A 13,042-nucleotide genomic window follows, 5' to 3' on the forward strand; every position below is an offset into this window, starting at 1 on the left:
CCATGCATACCTCCTATTCTCAGAACAAGTAAAAGGATTTTTCTGAGCCTAGAATTTGACAGTCAGCTGTAGAAAATGCTTCAGGGTTTGATGTGTGTCTATGGTGAGCTACACTTCTGTAAGTGTGAAAAGAGAAACCAAATCAAAGTGTCTTTTTCATTCAATCATGATAAATTATTATCAGTAATGTTAATAATATAATATGATAGATTCTGCTTAAGTTCTTTACCTATAGGACTCCCATTTTACAGGTGAGTTCACTCAGCCAAGAATTACACAGGAGGTAAACCTTCCATCCAGATCAGCTTAACTCAAACTGCTTTTCCACACTATGCCATTCATTTTAGTGTCCCATGCCTGGGAGCTACAGCAATGTGGACTCAATTTCCACTAATGCTAACAGTACTGGACATTACGGGACACACCAAAGTGCAGAATATGTTAATTTCCACCCTCAGCGGGGCCTTCAGTGTGAAGCATGTAAACAAGGTGGAGAGAGGCCGAGAATGCACTCTCGCCAATTTTAGATTTTGTTTAATAGAAGTGGGGGTGCTTCTTAAACCAAAAGAGCATTTTTTCCCTAGAAATAGCAACTACTTTATTAAAATTGGTATATATCATGGCTGGTTGGTGAGCACACCTTCTAATAGTTTAAATGCAACCAGTTGAAAGTAAACATAAATTAGGATAGGAAGACCTAATTAATTCTCATATGCCTTACACACTTCTGAAATAATGACTTTTCAGTACATAAGTAAAACATATGATATATTATTAATATATATTTTAATTAATTAATTTGGCAGAGGAAGGAATGACAATTTCCTGGTCATTTTATTTTATTTTTATTGATTTTAGAGAGAAAGAAATATGTGTGTGTGTGAGAGAGAGAGAGAGAGAGAGAGAGAAGCATCAGTTTGTTGTTCCACTTATTTATGCATTCATTGGTTGACTCTTCTATGTGTCATGACTGGAAATTGAAACCACAACCTTGGAATATTAGGTCGATGCTCTAATCAACTGAGCTATCCGGCCAGGGTAATATTTTTAAATTTATAATCATTGGCATAAACAGGTGATTTCTCAAGTGGATTGTTCTAGCTTTTGCAAGAACCAGATTCTCAAATAGCATTTTCTACCTTGATTCCTCCCTTTTTCAAAAATTTTTCATTTGAAGAACTGGACTAATGCAATAACTTACCTTTTTGAGAAGAGGCCCATGATACTAACATTCCAATTACAAAATGGCTTATTTTAGTTTTAGTATGAACAAAAATTATGCCATGTGTTTTTCTAAGTATCGGTGATAAAATTTAGCAGCTTTCATGTCAATATACTTACTTTATCAAAAGTCATTGGCAGCCCCAGTGACATTTGAATTCTGCTCAGGTGAAGTAGTGGGTGTTGTCATCACCCTTGGCCTATGAAGTCTCTTCCCAGGGGTTCTCAACCTTGTCTTCAAATAATGAAGCCATAAATATACTGCCATCTGGACCCTACTGTCAGAGCTTCTGATTTAATTAATATAGAAGAAGTCTGAGCATCAAAATTTTTAGATTTTTCAAATAAGTATAAGTATGGGATAGGAGGGAAAATGTGTCTCAAAATGGAACTATGTTCTCATATTTGGGCTACCCTGGGTCTGTGGATGTACTAGGTCCTTGTTATTCTAAGTGCTATAAGAAGACCAGCACCATCAACCATCAGTATCAGGGACTTGTTGGCAATGCAGAATTTCTGCCCCCTACACACACACACACACACACACACACACACACACACACACACACAGTGAACCAGAACCTGAACTTGAATGTGATCCCCAAGTGATCAGTGCACTCAGAGTTAGAGAAGGACTGTACTAGAAAGATACCAGTAAGGAGGTATCTATCGATGACGAATCTATTTTATTGAGTCTCTGCTAAGACATGTTTGTGATATACTTCTCTTTAAATCTTTACAGGGATTAAATAATATGATGCATGAAAAACAGTAAACCCAATGTCTAATATTCAGACCAAGCTCCAAAAATCAGTCCTTATTTTGCTTAGTTCTTACAATGACCCTATACAGAAGGCAATATGATTCCTCTTATACAGATAAGGAAATTGTGAGTTGCTTGTTCAGAGTCCCCAGATAGTAGATGGAAGAGTTGAATTACCATATGAGGTCTTTCCCCAAAGCCATACACTTAGCCTATTAGTCATAATGTAAGAGGATAGGAACTATGAATCTAGATGTAAGTGTGCAGGTTTTCTTCCTTCCATGGGCCACATGAGACTATGAGATTGGATCTTGATATAACAAAACTGGAATGGGGCAGGGGATGCTCTGCTCTCCTCAGTGGTTTATTTAAGAAGGACAGAAATCCAAAGAGAACTGCCTTTAATCAAAAGCAGAATATGTTGTACTTTAAAACCATGCATTTTATGGTTCCAAATGGGTTTCGGGCATGGCTGGATCAAGTTAACCAAATAATGACTTCCTTGGGAATGTGCCTTGCTATAACTCTAGGCTCTGCTTTCCTTGATGTTTACTTTATTTCATGACATGTTCTCCATAAATAGTAGAAGAATGTTCACCAGCAACTCTGGACTAAGACACTACCTGCTTAGCAAGACCAGGATAACAAGAGTACCTCTTTCCCAATCATCAAGGCAACATCCCAGCGATAATTCTCATGTGACACATACCAATTCTTGAACAAATTATTCTAATCTGGAGCATGGGATATCCTTATTAGTCAGGTTTGGACTCAAAGGTGAACAAGACTATATGAACTATAAGTTCTATAAGGCTAGGGCTGGAGGAGTTTTTTCTCAAAAGAAATATAAGATGTTATTCTTATCCAGGAGGAAGAAATTATAGGCAGATGTTGGAGACTAATGTCCACCCCAGGGTGTCAGTTAAAGAAATCAGATAGAATAAAATGGGGTACGAGGACAACCTGCATTGACTCTTCATCTGCCTTCATATACATCCTTAGGACAAAGTTCTGGCTTTTCCTCCATTCTGCCATAAGAACTAACTCATTTCAACTCTGCCTCCTAAGGAAGAAAGGAGCCAATACCTGGTGACTCTGTCTGGTATTGAAATAATAAGTTGCATATGCCATTAACCCATTATCTGTTCACAAGGACTCTTTTAGTAAATCTTCCAGACTCAAACTTCCAAATCAGAAAAGGAAGTGGACACACGCGCACACGCACACACACACCCACACACACACAAATCCAGTGATGGGTCTAAGGCCATAGCTAATTCAAAGGACTACCTGGATTCCCATTTCAAAAATGCATGCTCCTGAATGGCTATACTATCTGCAATAAATCAGTAAAAAATTATGTCATTAAAATAAAACCGAAGCCAGAAATTACAAATTTGAGGCTTATAAGGCTAGTGGATTTTATGACTTACAAATAGTCTTTTTCCTCCTGATGTTGTATGTACATGTTAACAAATAACATTTTATGTAAAAATATGAATTCTGGCTTCTCCCTGTACCTCCAAGATGATAAATGACTGGAGTTGATATATGATTGTCCCCTCTGGCAATGCATGCTTTCTGCATCCCCCCCAAAGTTTCACCTGGCCAGCTTCAGTCATTTATGGAATCTATTCAGCACTGGAGGCATTTGAGTTTGCAAATCCTGGTGTAATAGTAGCATGTCACCTCCTCACATACATGATGGCCTGTGCAATATGTCAGTCCATCTCCCTGAACATCCGTAAAACACAGCATGTGCTCTATATCCATATATCTATATTTCTATATGATTTTCACTGACACAATACACAAACACACAAGGAATTTGCTTTTGCCTTGCTCTTTTCTTTCCCTGCACCCTCTCATTTAGCTCTCTGCATAATCCTCCTCTTATAACCTTCATCTCCACAATGTAGGAATTTAGCATGCTCTCTACCCAACCGTATTAATAAAGCACTTAAAAATATGCAATTTATTCAGGATTATTTATCTAACTATCTCTACTGAAGTGCTTCTTCTGCAACTCTTCATATGCAGTGGTTTCCCTGGGGGCAGCTTTTGGAGTCCGAAAGCATTGACTGAAATGCAAAGCCAGGCATGCTAGCTGCACTCCCAAGCGTCCCCAGCCCAGTTGTTGCAGCAAGGAGCAGAGTTGGAGCACTACCAGTGAGCATTTGGTCTGTGCTCCTGCCTCCAGGCTGAGCGATACCACCTAGCCTAAGCATCGGGAATCCTTTCCTTCCAATGTCAATTGCAGGAGATTCTAATCTCCTAATTGCAGTTTAGTGTCTGGAAGAGTCCAGAGCAATGATGAAGTCTGTCTTAGCTGTTTTTACTCCTTACCTTAATGATGTATTATCTCACATCCTTACCCCTTCTTGTATGGCAGTGTTAGTGTTTCTGCACAGTCAGACGGTTCTCTGTTGCAGGGTTTTCCTGAGCACTAGAAGACTTTTAGCAAGATCCCTAGTTTCAACCTGCCAATAGCACACAATTGTGACAACATTTTTTTCTGGCACTAGCCAATGTCTCCTGGGAAGTTTGCCTGATGGATTGATTAACTCCAGGTAGCAGGCATTGTGCTGGATTTTGCTCATTGTTATTTGTGCACACAGTAAATTCCCAATAAACATTTGTTAAATGGAGGAATGAATTTTCTCCTGGTCAGAGCTGAAGATTATATTTATCCCCAAATAAAATGGAAAATCTTTCAAGATTATAATTCACATATAGGAGGGAAATCAAGGTCTCCTTTTCATTTCTTCCTCCCACTGTCATTGTCAAATGAGTTCAATAAATGTTTGCTGATTGAAAATCTCAATCATTATTATGACTCTCTTGAGTATCTACCCTATGGCAGTTCTAAATAGGTGTCATCATTTAATTTAATTTTCCTCAGTGACTCATTGATAGATGTAAGATCAACCAAATGTTATAGATTGGGAAACTGGAAACCAGAGAGGTTAAGTAATTGTTCTAAGGCCACACAGTAGTAAAGTAATGGAGACTTGATTCAGACTTTGTCTTGAAGGATTCTCAGAATTTTCTTTTCTCTCTGCACTTCATTGTCTCACTCTTCTCTGCCAAAGGTCACTGCAGGATGACATGAAGAACATTAATCTCAATGTGAAATGTGCAAGAGATTAAGAGGATTTGACTGAGTTTCCTATTACATTCATTTTTGGGGGAAAATGGAGTAAAAACAGAACCCTTTGGTCATAACTTCACATTCACTTGAAAATGAGAAGAGAGCATTTTATAGATCCATAGCTTTACATTATATATTACATTATGAGAGAAAAGAGAAGATGGATGGAGTGGGGCAAAGAAAATAATAATATTTCAAAGCTTTATATGGAGGGGTCAAGTGAGGAGAAGAGGAGCCAGAAGATAGAGAACAGAGGCTAAGAAAGAAGATTCACAAGAGATGTATCTAAACTATTTTAAAACATGGTTAAGGAACTCGAGGAGAAATATAAAGAGGGAAGTACTGTGAAAGGTCAGAAAAAGTAGTCAAGTAGAAGCAAGGTAATTTAAACATAAAAAGGAAGAGCTGCAGATGCTCCTTTCATGCTTCAGAAAGCATCAGCCTTAAACCTTGCAATGTACCAGTAATTCATTGCAATCTTCTACAAGATATAAAGTTTTTCATAAAAGCATGCTTTTTTTCCCTAAGCTGATAAATGCCAGAGATGGTCCAAATTTCCTGTGAAAATGAATCCACTAAGTTTTCTTTACATTAAACCTTAAAAATACTGAGGTGTTGGACCTTGCCTTATAATGGATACATGAAGATGGCCTGTTTAGTTTTCCTGTCTATGTAGCTAACGCCATGATTCAGATATTGATGTATGAAAATATTAGTGTCATGGATTGCGAAGAAAAGAAGAAAGGGAGAAAAAAAGCTAAAAGAAAGACTCTTTGGTCTCACCATCTTTTCTCCTCCATCTATTTTACTGTCCACAATTATGTTTTTAGCTGTGCATGTACTATGTGTCCAGTCACTGTGTGAGCCACATGAGAAACAGTGGTAAACAAAACTGATCAATGTACCTGCTCTCATGGGGTGTGTGGTCTAGTGGGGAAGGCAAAAAAGAATCCAGTAATCACTATTACATGTGTTGGGGCAGGGTCTGTATTCCTGCATTCATGCCCCATTTGTGGTCTGACATGTCAGCTTTATCAGTTCATTAATTTACCAACCTGGAACTCAAACCCCACAGATTTGGGGCAATGGATCATCACATGAAGGAAAGAGCTGGCCCATAATGCTGTAATGAAGCACTGCATGACATACTCAGCCCCCCAAGCAATGACGGAAAGGAAAGCTGGGCCGGCTCTATTTCCCAAACTGAGCGATGGCGTTGGATTCTTCCACTGGTTTCTGATGTGTTCATTCTGGGACTTGAGCATGAAAATGAGTGGAGGTATTAAGTATAGAAGGGAGAGCCACTTGGAGTTGAAAGTGACCTCAAGGTCACCTAAGCCAGCCAGTATGAATTTATAATGCTGGATTTCTGCTCTTTAAACTTAAACTTTTTCACACTTTTCATCAGTTTGTTTTTACCTAGTAGAATTGCTGTTGTGCAGGGCAGGTCATTTTATTTTTGGACAACTCATTGGACAGTTCCTCATTTTATGGAAAAACGTCTGTTCTCCCCAAAATCATTGGCTGTAATTCTACCTTCTGATACCAGGCAAACCAGTCATTGGACTTTGGTCCTGCTCCAAAGACCTGGGCCCAAGTTCCAACGCCAGCACTAATCAGACATAGAACCTGAGCAAGCACTCTGGCTTCCTGGGCACATCAGCTTTTTCTATTAAATGGAGAGTATTCCTCAAAACTTATGTTTCCAGAATTCAGGGTGGAGTAAGTGTGGTTCCCTGGATCACATGGGTTTTCTTCACATGGTAACAAAGAGGCCACAATAGCTCCAAACTCCCATCCTGCCAACAGAACAACCCAGGAAGTTAGAACACATTTGCATAAAGGGAGAAGAGAGGACTAGGATCGGCTGGACTTGGACAATATACCCATCCTTAAGTCAATCAGAATGTCAGAAATGGACTACTGTGGTTGGTGTGACTGAACTGGAGTGTTAGGGGGTTTAGTCACAGTAATGATAGGGGAAGCTGTCAATGTCCACGACATGGTATCTAAGAGCAATGTACCCAGCTCAGTCATCAACCTAGCCGAACCTTTAAAAGACAAGGAGAAGTTTTTCAAAAGGTTAAATATGAAATTGTTGTATGACTTAGCAATCCCATGCCTAGGTAAATACCCCAAACTACTGACAACAGAGATTCAAACAAATACTGGTACATGAACATTCATAGCAGCATTATTCACAGCAGCCAAAAGGTGAAAACACCACCAATATCTATCAATGGATAAATAAAGAAATTGTACTCTATCCATGCAATAGAATATTATTCAGCCATAAAAAAAAGAAGTACTGAAATGTGCTATAATGTGGATGAACCTGAAAAACATCATGCTAATTGAAAGAAGTCAGACACAAAAGTCACATATTGTATGACTCCATTTATATGTAATAAGCAGAATAGGTAAATCTACAGAACCTGAAGGCATATGGGTAGTTTCCAGGGGCTGCAAGAAAGAATGTGAAGAGTAACCAACTAATGGGTTTGGGATTTTCTTTTGTAATAATGAAATATCTTGGAACTAGACAAAGGTGGTGGCTGTACAACATTGTAAATGTACCAAGTGCCATGGAATTATTCACTTTAAAATAGTGAATAAAAAAAAAAAGCAAGGATGCCCTAGACTCGGTTGGAATGTTGCTCCATGTTCCAAAAGGTTGCAGGTTCAATTTATGGTGAGGGCACATACCTAGGTTGTGGTTTAATTCCCAGTCAGGGCATGTATGGGAGACAACTGATGGATGTTTCTCTCTTCTCTCTCTCTCAGCTCCTTCCCCCTTCCTTCCTCTCTAAAATCAATAAAAACATATTCTCAGGTAACGATCTTTTAAACAAGTAAAAAATTCAAGGAGACCTAGGGTGGTGCAACCTTAGGTGAAATAGGAAACTTGCTTGAGCCACATATTTCTTTCATAAAATGGGCAAGAAATGCCTACCACTTTGGATAATAGTGAGTTTCAAAGGAGCTCAGGTTTATAAGGCAACTGTGAGCTGCTCAATAAATCACCCATAAGGAACCCTTCCTCAAACACACATATTTGTAGGCACATTAGCACCAAAATGATGCCTACTCAGTAAGTGGACTTTGAAGTTATAGAAAGCATACGTAAATAAGTTACCTACCACACATTACTATCAAATCCTGTCAAATACACATCCCCATATTTCTGAAAAATTGCTATTCCTTCGGTCTTCATGTCAGTTCAGGCTCCCCTCACCCTTTCTTGGTTAGTGACAATGGGCTACTCTCCCTGCTCTGTTTCCTTTGTTTCCACTAGATTCTTCTCACGGTAGTCAAAGAACCCATCTCAGAATGTACATAGCATGCTTTTCCTTCCCAGCTAAGAACCTCCCTGCACTTAGAATTCCAACCACCTAAATATAAAACGCCCAAAGTCTGGCTACTGCCAGCCTCTCTAAATTCATACCCCTTCTTTTTTTTTTTCATTGTGATTCTATCAACTCTGGCTTGTCTGAAACTGGCTCCATCCCAGCTTAAAAGTCACCTCATCAAAGACCTTCTCTAACCACCCTTATTTACACTAGTACTCCACTTCTTTATTTTTTGCTGTGGCATCCTGCTTACTTGCCTCAAAATCCTTATTACCATTTGTAATTTTAAACAATTGACTTGTTTTGTGCTCTTTGTCCAGTTTATTCATTAATTTAATCCAACTCACCAATGTGATGCTTGGTCTATAGCAGACCCTGGATTAGTGCTTGTTAAATGAGATCAATGTGTGGAAATTATTATTATGGTACTGAAAATGCTACAAAGTCCACTTTTCCCTAAAGTACCAACTGGTGAAATGGTTAAAGGGACACACTTACAGTTTGCCTTCTGGGTGTCTGTTTCTCTATCCCCTGCCATTTCAGCAAGGAGGGTGACTTTGGCACAAGGTGGCAGCCCATTGAACTTTGATCCCTTCTTTTATTTATGATGTATGTCTCAGGAAAAAATGACAACATCTGGGAATTCATTAAGTGACAGTTTTCCCTTCAACTTCCTTCTCTAGTTTATTTTGCCCAACACAATCCTATTAAGGGAAAAGCTAATTGACCACAAGCTTCATTTCTGCTGAGCTTAGCCAAAAAGTCAATCACTGCTCGGCAGGAGCTCTTCTGACGGTTTAGCTAGTGGACAAATTTCCATCTTGACTGGCTCTGCCGGTCCTAAGGGAATAGATGTGAATGTGCTTAATTCTGTTTCAATACTTTTCATTTTCAGCAAAACTGAAACAACCCCAAGGAGTCTATTATAATGAAGAGAGAGGGGTGGCATGGAAATGATTTCATGACAATGCGTATTCTATTTCCATTGCACTCAGCTCTGTTCACAAACATATTTTCTGCTGCCTGAGAGAGAGAAACATGTATGTGAGAGAGAAACATCCATCAGTTGTCTTCGATACACTCCCTGACTAGGGATCAAACCACAACCTACGTTGGTGCCCTGACCAGAAATTGAACCTGCAGCCTTTTGGTATATGGGACAATGCTTCAACCAACTGAGCAACCCAGCCAGGGGTATAGCAAATCATTTTGGTTGAAGAATCTTTATTTTTAAAATGTAGACATCATAAACTCATAAAGAAAAGCCACTAATTTGTGAATGGTGTGAGCCCTTTGAGATTTATCACTTCCGTCCAGTGAATGGAAGTATGTAGAATAGAAGAAAGGCACTGCTTCTCAGTCATTGAGTTAATGGAGAGCCACCAGGGATGGACAAGGCTTTCTGAGGTGAATATGACACTGCACTCTCATGTGGCATTAAGAACATCCTGTTAAGGGATGGAGAAAAGCTAACCTTTCCCTTCACGGCTCAAATTTTTTAAAAAAATGTTCAAATCTCAGTAATATCCTGTGTCAGCATGCACTAAAAATAATGCTTTATTATTGCCATTTCAGTTTTTACAGTTGAAGACTATTAATCAATGAGGCAGTGTGGATCCATATGAATATTGATCACTGTCTCGTTGCCCTTCTTTGAGTGATCTCTCTTAATGACAGCCAATTTCAATATTCAATACAAAAGGTGTGTTTTCTGGATTGTACCAGAACTGATTATTGACTGGAAGGATTTAGCTAGAATATGGACTTCTCATTTAAATAGCCCCTCAGATCGCGAAGACTCTGGTTTTAGTCTGTCTGGACTTAATTCAAATATTCAGCATCTCAGGAATTCAAACATTTCCTTGTTTGCATTTTATATAGGACACCTAAACAGTTAATAACAAGCATTAATTGTGTCATATTTAATAGCTCAAATATCAAAGCAAATATTCAACTGATGTATTTTATTTTTTAATTTTTAATTTTTTAACTTTTTTATTGTATTTTTTCATTACCATTCAGTCCTCTTATGTCCCTGCCCCCTACAATTGCCACACTGGTATCCATGTTCATGAGTCCTTTTTCCTTTTTGCTCAATCCCTCTACCCTCTCACCTCCCCCCTTTAGCTGTCATCCTGCTCTCCATCACGGAGCCTGTCTTTGTTTTGCTTGTTAGTTCAGTATGTTTATTAGATTCTACATATGAGTGAAATCATATGGTATTTGAGTTTCTCTGATTGGCTTAATTCACTTAGCATACTGTTCTCCAGGTCCATCCATATGATCACAAAGGGTAAAACTTTCTTCTTTTTTATGGCCAAGTAGTATTCCATTGTGTAAATGATCCATAGTTGTTCTATCCACTCATCTACTGATGGACACTTGGACTGCTTCCATATCTTGGCAATTGCAAATAATGCTGCAATGAACATAGGGGTGTTTATGTTCTTTCAGATTAGTTGTTTGGGTTCCTCCAGATATATTCCCAGAAGTGGGATCGCTGAGTCAAAAAGCACATCCACCTTCTTACACCACACACAAGAATAAATTTAAAATGGATTAAAGACTTAAATGTTAGATCTGAAACCATAAAAATCTTAGAAGAAAACATAAGCAGCAAAATCTTGGACATTTTTTGTAGCAATATTTTTGATATATTTCCCCAGGCAAGGAAAACAAAAAAAAAAAATTAACAAATGGGACTACAGCAAACTAAAATGTTTTACACAGCAAAGGAAAACATCTACAAAATTAAAAGACAACCCAGAGAGTGGGAGAACATATTTGCCAACACATTTGATAAGGGGTTTATATATCCAGAGTTTGTATAGAGCTTACAAAACTCAACACCAAAAAAAAAAAAAAACAAAAAACCAACCAATTAAAAAATGGGCAAAGGACTTTAATAGACACTTCTCTAAATAGGACATACAGATTGTCAATAGACATTTGAAAAGATGTTCAAAGTCATTATTCATCAAGTGGTGTATTTTAAACCTTAATGGAAGTCCAAACACTCTATAATTCAGGGTAAACCAGAATGAGTAAGATTTATTTAACATCACATTGGTTTAACTCAGTTTAGGAAGAGAAGAATGTCACATGTGCAAAAAGGATAGAAATTCTCCCATTTCCATTGTGTCTGAAATGCCATGTCTTCTTTTGGGGTGGTGCTGAGATTGCACAGGTCACAGTTGCCTTTGCTCCTTTGTTGTTGTAAATCTGGCAGAATCTTTCTCCGCTCCAGGCTCACAGATGCATCCATCCCATTGCCATTAGGATCCTACTTTTGGCTTTTTGCCCATCTGTTTTACCAATTACTAATATGTGAAATGATATCTCTAAGCTGGAAATAGCTTGCCCTTTGTGCAGTGGTATATTATAGTCAACTTCCCAGACAGCGATATATCTATGTGGCTTTTGGTATTTGATTTGAGAAATAATTTAGCAACTTTACATTTTTTAATTCCTCAGTCTCCACAAGCATGCAATTATTTAGCAGTCACTGAAAATGCAGTCAGTGCTAAGGGATCATCCTGCTTGGGTTGGTCAACATATCTGGTTCTCAGCAAACTGTAGGTTCGTTGGTAGCACACATCAGATGTGAATAGTGCTAGAAAGACTTCCCGTTTTTCTCTAGAATTTCTGGTGTTGGTATGCTCTGGGAACATCCTTATGCCTGAGCAGACTGTCTCTGTATTGTGGTTTGGATACCAGGTGGATGTAGGATAGGCTGGCTTGAGAAGAGGAGAGCCATTGCCTCATTAGGAGAGGTTATTACATCACCCATCAGCCTGACTCAGGAGAGGTGGAGAGAAGTGTGGGCTTTGGGAGCAGCTAGCTGCTTCCCAAACTTCCCAGGGACAGCAACACAGCAGCCAACACAAATGTCAGTTGGATAGGCCAGTGTGCCAGATGCCATCACAGAAAATAATTTCCCCTCTCTGGCATCTGGGGACTTGCCTTGTGATCCAGGAGCCTGCACAATGGTCTTTTGTTCAACTGAGACCACGAGCCCCTCTGCCCTTTCTTCCTCCATGTCAACTAAACATTTGGATGGATCACCAGAGAGTGCATAATGGACTTTGGTCATGGCCTTAATTGAGTGTGCTGTACATAACAATGATAATTAATGATATCAATACAAAGAATCTTTACGTAGCTCTGTCTGCAGAGGAAGCAGGGCTCTAAATGCTGCACAGATTGTAATTCATTTACATATTTGTTATCCATCTATATGTCTCATTAGCCTAAAGCAGAATAGAATGAGCAATATTAAAAGCAAATAATTCAGACTCTAGAGTTGGGACTAACTAGCTTAATATCCCAGCTCTGCCTCTTTCCATGTGTGTGACTTCGGAAAATAAATTCTGCTCCCTTTACCAGACCCAACTCTCCTTCTTGGACTTCTTGAAACAGATCCTGCTCCTTGCTCCCACATGGCATTTGCACAGGCTGTTCCCTCTGCCCAGAACATTTACTGGCTCCTTTTTTTTTTCCAAACAAACCTTCCTTATCTTTCAAACCTTGACCCAATCATTACACTGTTAAGAATCC

General features: G+C 38.8%; 1 protein-coding gene across 4 annotated transcripts in view; it reads left to right on the forward strand.

The window, feature by feature from the left end:
• Positions 1-13,042, forward strand: part of RBFOX1 (RNA binding fox-1 homolog 1) — a 1,461,257-nt gene that overhangs the window by 1,025,443 nt on the left and 422,772 nt on the right. The gene's annotated exons all lie outside the window — the stretch shown is intronic.

This window comes from Pteronotus mesoamericanus, unplaced genomic scaffold, assembly GCF_021234165.1.
Source record: "Pteronotus mesoamericanus isolate MK-2021 breed Mesoamerican mustached bat unplaced genomic scaffold, CSHL_Meso_final scaffold_167, whole genome shotgun sequence".
NCBI classification, from domain to species: Eukaryota; Metazoa; Chordata; class Mammalia; order Chiroptera; family Mormoopidae; genus Pteronotus; species Pteronotus mesoamericanus.